The sequence below is a fragment of the Gopherus evgoodei genome, chromosome 8 (genome assembly GCF_007399415.2).
Source record: "Gopherus evgoodei ecotype Sinaloan lineage chromosome 8, rGopEvg1_v1.p, whole genome shotgun sequence".
Lineage (NCBI taxonomy): Eukaryota > Metazoa > Chordata > Testudines > Testudinidae > Gopherus > Gopherus evgoodei.
The window spans coordinates 91,355,486-91,365,516 of NC_044329.1; the positions used below are offsets into that span (position 1 = coordinate 91,355,486).

Consider the following 10,031-nt stretch of genomic DNA (forward strand, 5'->3'; position numbering starts at 1 on the left):
GATTTAATGTAATGACAAATATAAAGCATGTTTATTTAATCTGTTTTACTTTCTATTTGTGATGAGTAAAATGAGCATATTTTCTTTTTGATGTTGAGAGAAGTCTTACTGAGATGCTGTTAGTGGGTCTAAGGGGTCAATTCTGATCTCCTTACTTCATCTGAGTTGTACCTAGCTCCATGAGAAGCCCCATTGTTTTCAGTGAGGCTACGCAAGTAAGATCCACTTGCTGTAAGTAAAGGTGACGTGGAATTTTTCTGCACAAAAAAATCTTTTTGCAACACTTGTTTGGACTGAAACATACTCATTTTAGTCTATGACCAGGGACCAAATATGAGACTGGAAAATACCCGAGCCTCAAACTAGGCTGGGCCAGCCAGTGGCACAAACTTAGCGACTCCCCGCCCCCGCGCATCCCCAAATAAGAGAGCTCTGAGGGGGAAAGGCTGTTGCCTGCTAGTGAGAGGGGCTGCTAAGGCCAGCTGTGGTGCAGCATCGCTCAGCCCCATTCCATGTTTTTCCTGTGTTTTTCCTGTGTGTTTCCTGTTCTTTTCAGGACATGATGCCACTTGCAGTGGTGTGGAGCACTGAGGTGTATACCCTGGGAATGCATTTTATGTGGCATTTCAAGCTGGAAGTAAGTCTCGGGATTTCTTTGGTTTGTCTCCTGATTCTTGAACTCTTCACTCTGGCAATACTTGTTCCATTTGCACATCAGACTACCATATGACTGCTCTGGGTCCATCCTGGGTGGCCCCTCCTGGGGGTCTTCTAGTCATGCGCCGCTTGAAAATTTATTTCACCTTGTTATCCATTTTGCGACTGCTCTCTAGTATTAAAAAAGTCCTTCCCTGTCCTGGATGTTATGACACATATATAAATAATACATGCAAATATACTTAAACAAGTTGTCTTGGGTCTACATTTATTTGCTGTTAAAAATAATAATATTAAATAATATTAAAAATAAAAATAGCCACAAACAGTATCACTACTGTAAACTGTAGTGGTTTTGAATCATTACTGTAGAATGATGCAGTACCTTCTTAATAAGGGTAAATTAGCTATTCCATCCCTAAATATATTTAAATAAGCCCTCTCAGCCATGAAATATGGTTTTGTTTTCCAGACTATGTGTAATTTAGAGGGATTGTTTTAGATTAGGGAAAACAGGAAACAAGCAAGCAGAGTGTATCTTCCATAATATCCATCCTACATCTTCTCCTGCTCCTTTACAGACAGACAGATAGGTCTTGCGGTAAAAGAGAATCATGGCTTTGCACTTCCAAGTTAGGAGCTAATGAATTTCCATCATCTGGTCATGACAATTTTGGCATTTTTGAGATCACTTGAAGCCCTGAATTATTCCACACCCACCTGGACCCACTTTCAGATTGATTTAACCTCCCCAAGGGACAAATTCTGCTCTCAGATTGGTCTCAGGGCAAATTGCTCATGCACAAGTAAGGCTGGAATTTGGCCCAAGACAGTAAGATCTCATAGTAATCTTATCCTACATAACTATCTTTCCCAGCTGATCCCCTCCTTCTCTTGCTCCACTGCAACCCCACCATGTGCTTGTTACAGGCTAACACCTCTTAACTTACACACACACACAACCTGGCTAGTCATTTGTGTCCCACCTACACAAATATGTTCTTTATTTGGGAAACGCTGGTGCAATTATTCAGAATCTGATGCTTTCTCTTCTTTTTTAAATGCTTTGATCAGCAGTGACATAGCTAAACATGTTGACACTGAAAGTAATATCACTGGTGTCTTAGATAGTACCTATTGAAATGAATATGGCAGTCCAATCCTGAAAACTGTTGTTTCAAGCTCAGGCAGACTTCTGCACGTCAGTTGCACTTTTTTTTTATGTTTTAGTTTCAAAGATTTTCTTTGAGAATGTAACACCTAGAGACCTACATTCTTTTGAAAATCAAAGCTCAGACTCTGTAGAACTATTGATGAGTTTGTCTGGGCCCCCAGCTAGTTCTTTGCACCTCTCCACAGGGGGAAACCCCCCCATACCCCCCAGGATATTCCTGTGTCCTAGTATCCAGCTTGGTTTATAGCAGGGGTCAGCAATCTTTCAAAAATGGTGTGCCGAGTCTTCATTTACTCACTCTGATTTAAGGTTTTGCATGCCAGTAATACATTTTAAAGTTTTTAGAAGGTCTCTTTCTATAAGTCTGTAATATATAACTAAACTATTGTTGTATGTAAAGTAAATAAGGTTTTTAAAATATTTAAGAAGCTTCATTTAAAATTAAATTAAAATGCAGAGCCCCCCAGACCTGTGGCCGGGATCTGGGCGTGTGACTGCCACTGAAAATCAGCTTGCGTGCCACCTTCGGCACCCATGCCATAGGTTGCCTACCCCTGGTTTATAGCGTACGTTTTATGACTAGGAGTCCAAAATCTGTTCTGTCTCTGACAGCTGTGGTGCAAGAGCATATTTCAGTTAGAGTTGTAGCTGAACTGAGAGAGTGGATCTCAAACCACCAAATCTTCCATCTCCAAACTTCATGGGTCCAGCCAGTCTCTGTACTAGGCCCAAATCAGAACATAGAGTCTGAACACCCTTGAACTGGGGGAAATCTTGGATCAGGATCTGAATGCCGCTGCTCAGGTTCACCTGTAGTTCCAGTGCAACACAAATTGTAGCTTCCCCTCAAAAGACTGAAAGTGCTCACCTCCTGAATACTCCCGCTGAGCCAGAGAGCAGATATTCTGCAGTGGCTCCTCACCATTGGTTCTAAGTAGTAGCAGTAGCTCCAAAACCACTTTTGCTGATCTACTATATATATAATATACTTCTGCGGTGTGTGGGGGTGTGTATCAAAAGCTATACACACCTCATCCTCTGCTGCTGGCATAAACTATATGCTGCTTGCATCCTAATGTTGCAATCCTTATGCATGCCAAGTTATGCTTACTCACAAAGGGAGTCCAGCAGAGCTCAGTGAGAATATGTGTGTAAATTACTGCTCACTGTGAATAAGGCTTGCAGTATCTGCTCTTTCAAAACGTAAACATTTGATTGGCAGTGAAAGCTAAGCAGCCATTCATCTAAGTGCATAAAATGTGTCCATAAAGATGCACCAAGGTTACGTGTACACGCGAAATTGCAGATGCAAAACTGGAGGTCATTTTTCCAAATCAGCCCCATCATATCACCATGTCCTGGCCAGAGAGTCTTTGTATTAATAATCTTCCTGCTAATTTGCATTTTCACTCACGTTTTCTTCCCCTTTCACACTTAGCATTTAGCGATTTGGCTCATTCACCTTTAGCTTTCTGAATAAGACAGAATGCAAAATCCTCTAGAGGATCTATGTCAGTTTCACACTGTATCCTTAAAAAGAACCCTTTTTCCCAAGGTACATTCAGTTTTCATGTAACTATAGTATTGCGTATACCTGTTAAGTACAAGGAAAGTCAATTTGTGAATTTTTTCTAAGTGCTTCTTATGGATCTTGACTCTAATGTAGATCCTTAGAAAATTAAACAAAGCCTGTATTACTCATTTCAATTTGAATGCTGCTCACAAATTAATGGTCCCTTTAATTAGAAAAATGAAACTGCAAAAAGGAAAAAATAAAAGAGTGCATGGTATTTTTCATTTGAAAGTACCATGCTGTAAAAGATGTTAAACCGTTGAGCCAGATTTTAACAAATGCTAAGAGAGGTTTTAATTAGGGCTGACACATGAACTGAGCAATCTCACAGTACATTATATATATATGAAGGGTTGTTTTAACTAAAACCTAGAATTATTATGTGTAATTAATGTTATAAATGAACAGATATGCATGGCATCTTTTTGGTGCCAAGTGAATATTAATGCAGACTTTATTCTCAGCAGGTTCCCTTCGCGCTCTCACTGCAGCTTGCTAACTAGGCAATGTTTCACAATAGTAACCTGTTTGGCATCAGATCAGTAAACAAAAGGCACAAGGGTAATGTGTTTGCTCTTTCTCCACAAAGACTCTGGATAAGTTACCTTTCCATTTAATTTACTGTCTGGATCTCTATGTCATTTGTATTCTGTGTAGCCCTTAAGAATATACGGTAAGTGTCTCTTAAAGTATCAGACCTAATTGAAAAATGCAGTTCAGGTATAACTTGATAGATGAGAATGAGTCACAAGTTCCAAAATAAAATCAGCCAATTTTTAAAAGATCATATTCTTTGTTAATTAGGGGAAAAAGAGATTAGCTTATAGAGAGAAAATTATTTGGCATACCTGAGGATATGAGACTACAATATATTCCTGGAACTGCAGCATAGATACATTACAGAGCAGACAGAATGGGGTTACTTGAAATTATTGTTATGACCTATACCTTTAAACATCCTTAGGAGAAAAAAACATCAAAAGACCTGCACATGTCTACTAATCATTTCAGAATGGGGGGAGGGGGAAAAGAAGTCTCGTCTTTATAGGAACCTACCTCTGTGATTTGTTTTGTTCAAAGACTAGCTTTTGCATTTCTATATGCATGTCAAGGCTGACATTAAATATTAAAGCAAGATATTAAAATTTCAAAGAATCTGAATTAAACCAAAAGTATTCAAAAATAAATGTTCCTGAATATTTAATATTAAGGATTTCATAATTAGTTTCAGAAAACTCTCAAGCCAAAAAAGAGGGATTTTTTTTTAAATACTGGTCATAATCATGATCTTTGGATTTATGTGGCATGTGTGGTACACCATTGAGAAGGACACTTCCTTTGCTTGTTTTTCTCTTTCTTTGTCCACTGAGGGAGCCAACTTAATGATAACCTACAAACGGTTGCTATTATGTATATCTTTGCTGAGTAATTGATTAATAGATTTTAAGGCCAGAAAGGACCATTATGATCACTTAATCTGAGCTTCTGCATAATCCCCATCATAGAATTTCACCAAGTCCTGCATCATGCCCATGGTTCTGGTATGGCTTTTAGAAGATAGCCATTCTTCATTTGAAGATTTCAAGTGATGGAGAATCCTTCACGTCCCTAGGTAAAGTGTTCCAATGGCCAGTTAAAAATGTGTGCCTTATTTCTAGTTTTCCTCTATCTTCCGCTTCCTACAATTGATTCCTGTTGTTTCTTTGTCTGTTAAATTAAGTAGCCCTCAGCCATCAGAAAATTTTTCCTCATGTAGTTACTTACAGACTATAGCAAAGTCACCTCTTAACCTTCTCTTGGATAAACTAAACAGACTGAGTTTCTTTAGTCTCTCACTATAAGGAAGTTTTCCAGACTTCAGTCCATTTTTGTAGGTATCTTTGGAATCCTTTCCAATTTCTCACAGCTTCTTTCAAGTCTGAGCAGCAGAATTGGACACACTATTCCAGTAGTGGTCTCACTAATGCTATATACAGTGATAATAGCCTCTCCTACATTTGAAATCAATAGGATTATGTACAGGATTAAAGATACATTTGATTGTAACTGTTTACAGGATTGGGCTCTAAAAGAGGTGCAATGTAGCATATGCCATAATATAACAGCCAGGCTTCAGTACCTGAGTAGGTATGTATATTTCTGCAAAAACACCCGCACTTCCGAATAACTACATTACTGAGGGAGTGAAAAATTCTGATCTTAGTTCCACTGGTGTAAAACCAGAGAAACTCTAAGGAAGTTAGAGCAGCTACTTTAGATTTAACACCAGTGCAAATGAGATTAGAATCTGGCACAGTATAATATACTGGCCCCGAAACACTTGCCAGTTGCCTTACATAGCCAACTGTGTATTTGCAGTCAGCCTTTGCAGTAGTCACACTGTTTCTTATAGTAAATAGAATAATGGGACGTGCAAGGGAGCACTGTGCATAGTGCAGTAACCTGATCTATTTATCCTCAGTAATACTGGTATACTTTGAAGAATCGTCGCTATTATGTAGTCATTGGATGCCCCATTTCTATTATGGATCAAAGGCGAGATCCTCAGCAGGTGTAAAGCAATATAATTTCCACTGAAGTCGCTGAATCAATTCCTGTTTACACCACCTGAGAATCTGGCACATATTTTTGGCTAGTGTATTGTTAGTAGCATTTATTTATTATTTGTATTCCAATTGCACCCAAAAACGAATCAGGATCATTGTACTGATGGCTGTACAAACACAAGGGATGACTGTCCCTCCCTGAAGTACCTGCTGAAGGTTTTTAGTACCCAGTTATCATTCATTAATACAATCAAAGTAAAATGTTAAAAAAGTCACAAATTTTTAAGTTTCAAGGTTATTAATCTCCTGCAATGTGCTGCATTGAGACAGCTCCCACAGACGTGAGATGTTAAGAAATTTGTTCACCTTTGGATAGATGAGAAAGAGAATGGGTTGGTTGTGTACATCTTCTGCTTCCCTTGATTTTCATCTAGCTTTCTGAGATGTATAACATAATTCCATTTTTAAGTAAGATATGAAATGGTGCTGCATAGCTCATGCTACCTGGTAGCAGAATACCTTGATTTGTTTGAAGAATACACAAACCAGTTAAATATTTTTATCTATCTTCATTTGTAGAAAGTGCCCAACACTGGGTTGCCTGTGTGCCAAAATATGTTATTTTTACAACGTCTCTTTTTTTAACAATAGTAAAACCCGGCAGGCACCTAAAGTATATTTCTGCCTCATTTTGTGCAGTGCAGTGATATCGTGGGTTAGTTTAATCCAATAGTTAGATAAGGGACTAGGAGACATAAGATCAGGGTTCTATTTTCATCTCTGCTTCTCTGTGACCTTGGGCAAGTCACTTCACATCCCTGAGCCTCCAGGTTGTGATCAGTAAAATGGGGCAAATGATATTCATTCTCCTTTGTGACGCTGTTTAAGATGTAGAGATGAAAAGTGAAATATAAGAACTATTATTGCCATTATTTACTCTGGGATACAGGTAACAAATGGGATTTAAGTGGTTTCCAAAAAAATTAGAAAGTTGGCATTGAACTAAAGAGAGCAAATAAAGCCAGTGACTTACAGCATTTACTACACATAACCAGGAATCCTTCACACAGTATCATACCCAATAGCCTGTTTATAAGCTGGTTGTAACCAACTGCTATCAGCCTTATAGGACTAAGCTACTGTACATGCATTTTCAACTGCATAACTAACACCATATTATGAGCAATGCTGTTTTGGGCTGCTTCTTCCTCTTCAATGGAAACAATTCTCTGTATTTATTCATATTACAAACCTACAACCTGGCACATTGTGAACCGCTGCATTGAAGTGCGGTCTTACACTTTGTGAAGTCATTTACACCCAGGTAAAATGAGTGCAAGGTCAGTGTAAACAGAATGTAATGAATGTGGAATTCTGATCTGGTAGCAGCTTACACTCACTTTGCACAGGGGTAAATTACTTCACAAGATGCAGGACAATAATATAGCAGCAGGCCCTGATAACGGACAGGAGGGAAAGAGCTGCTGTGACCCAACAGTACAGATCTTTGTAGAAAAACATTCACAAATTTCTGTCCAATAAGAGTAAGCAGTTCCTTTATGTGCCCATAAAGACCCATTGCAATAATATGGGAGACGAAAAGAAAGTCATCAGCCTATAGTCAGTGGTGACACAAAGTAATTACCATCCTTCAGAAGATAACATGACTTTAACACTGTGAATTGCTAGAGCTTCAAATAATTTCCAAAGGAAATAATGACTTGTGCTACTGCAGCCCATTGGGAAATGTTACAGAGAACCATGTGAGATCTCCAGAGGAGACAGTAATAAACTCATATCGCCTCTTTACCTAGCCTAGTGCCACTTTGGTAAAAATGCTTTAATATCATTAAGGACAATATTGTAGCTTCTGTCCCAGAGATTTTCCCCTTCTTCCTTTCTATGTTTCACAAAATCGTTAATGATTCCTATATATTAGACTCTGCCAGAGTTTGAAGTGTGGCACAGTATGGCTTGGGAGTGCTAAAAGTAATAAACACTGAGCAGACCTCCCACATGTACCCTGCGTTCCACTCTGTGGGTTATTATCTTTTGACTGTGTTTGTTAATTTGCCAGACTTGTTTTTAGATCTTCACGCAGTAGAGCAAATAACGTTTACTTTCAACAAAATGTCATATTATGGTGGGGAGGGTTCTTGAAGAGATAAAACCATATACTGACAAAACAATAAAAGAAAAATCAATCTTTATGACAGATGAGAGAGTGAGATTTACAGTGTAATCAGAAAGACACAAAGAGATTCATGGGTTGTAGGGAATGGTATCTAGGCAACATTATTCCATAGATGGAAACACAATCACACTAGCATGATCTGTTTCCTTATTTCTGAACAAATCTTTCAGAGCATTCTGCTGAAGTGCATGGCTGAAGTGCACACATCTTAGTGCTGAATCTGTATCAGTTCAGGTCTCCTTTCACAGAGCTTCTGAACTCCTCAAGCCTTATGCTTTTTTGATGCGATCAGTTGGCACAGAACGTGCACTCAGAAAATTGTTCAAGATAAGGGGCAGCCCTAGTGAAAGAGGCAATATGTTACATTCTTCTGCTTCTGTGCTGTTAGGTATTTAGACCTGCAGTCAGAATAAAATGAAGAGCTGATCTGCTCTAAAAACGACCTTCTGGAAATTAAATGATTGTCCTTATTAATTTTGCTCAGCTTTACAGTATGCCTTATATGCAAGCAAAATGATTAGTCAATTAGAATTTAAAAAGACTGCTCCTTGAGTTTAACAGCTTCTATATTTTAATTTATACTTTAAAACAACAAACCTAAACCCTCTTTAAATTGCTTTCGGACTGCTAATCTGCACAAATTAGAATCCTGTGGCCGGACCCTCAGCTGGTATAAATTTAAAATCCCTCCTCTCCTGCAAGAGAGATCCCACCTTGCAGGGTGAATTCCCTCCTAGCAGCCATCAAGTTGGTTGAAATGCTGGCCCCGCTGAAGTCAATGGAGTTTTGCCAAGATTTTAGCCATAAAGTTTTCTCTTTCGTTCATGAGCTAGAGGTGAGTGGAGCTTCAAATTTAACAGACACCTTCTGGTTAGAAGCTGCTATTAGAGACAGAACCTGCAAACAAGATCCAAAGAGCAGCTATCTTGTTCCCCGTTCCAGCAGGAAAGGCAACAGAAAGGCTGGGTTTCCTACCAGAACATGCCCAGAGAATTCACAGTTTAAAGCATTCCACTCATATCTTCTGTATCTACCTTTAGCTAGTATGTTTGGTTATCTGCCTAGTATTTATCTGATCATTTTTCAAATCTCAATTATGAAAACACAGCTTCTGTAATAGCGACAATCCGTTTCACTGCAGAAAACCTGGCCCCAAATTCCCATTGATACAGCCAGGATTTCACCTCAGAACCTTAGCTGACTTCTTGTGAGGATGCTTCTCTGTCTCGTAGGAGATTTCACTGCTAGCTTTTGTGGTAGGCATTTGGTATAGACAGAAAGGCCAATCAATCCATCAATAGAAAGGGCAAGGGATAGCTCAGTGGTTTGAGCATTGGTCCACTAAACCCATGGTTGTGAGTTCAATCCTTAAAAGCCACACTTAGGGATCTGGGGCAAAATCAGTACTTGGTCCTGCTAGCAAAGGCAGGGGGCTGAACTCAATGACTTTTCAGGGTCCCTTCCAGTTCTAGGAGATAGGTATATCTCCATTATTTTTATTTTATTTTATTTTTAAAGTCATGACTCAGTAAAAAAAAAAGTATTATTCACACTATGTCATGCAATGTTTAGTAAAATGTCTTCATGGCATTTAAATGTTTTCTCTAGCTCCAAATAGGTGTGTGGCAGACGTCAGTGCTTTAGGTGATCACTCTTTCAAACTCAATCTGTTAGATGGGTACAAAGGGCTCAGATACATTTATATACCGTACCTTTGCAGCAGTGACAGTTTCATTAGGTGTACCTTCTCTGACTGGAAAATGGATGTTAATGTTATCCTGCACGAATATAGCTGAAGGGGCAGTCATCTGTCATTAAGACTCAGGTGTTCTAAGAGGGCAGTTTGGTGATGATAGCTTAAGGTACAGCTTTAAATCTTTTCCCTGG

At 38.9% G+C, this 10,031-nt stretch overlaps 1 protein-coding gene across 2 annotated transcripts in view; it reads left to right on the forward strand.

The window, feature by feature from the left end:
- Window positions 1-9,500, forward strand: part of NEGR1 (neuronal growth regulator 1) — a 643,647-nt gene extending 634,147 nt beyond the window's left edge. Inside the window, exons 8-9 of one of the 2 annotated variants that reach the window (XR_004001643.1) lie at window positions 557-637; window positions 3,869-9,500. The gene's annotated coding sequence lies outside the window, so the exon portion shown is untranslated. Of the gene's footprint in view, window positions 1-556; window positions 923-3,868 lie in introns of those variants that run through there. The other variant, XR_004001642.1, reaches the window with a different exon arrangement.
- Window positions 9,501-10,031: the final 531 nt, after the last annotated feature.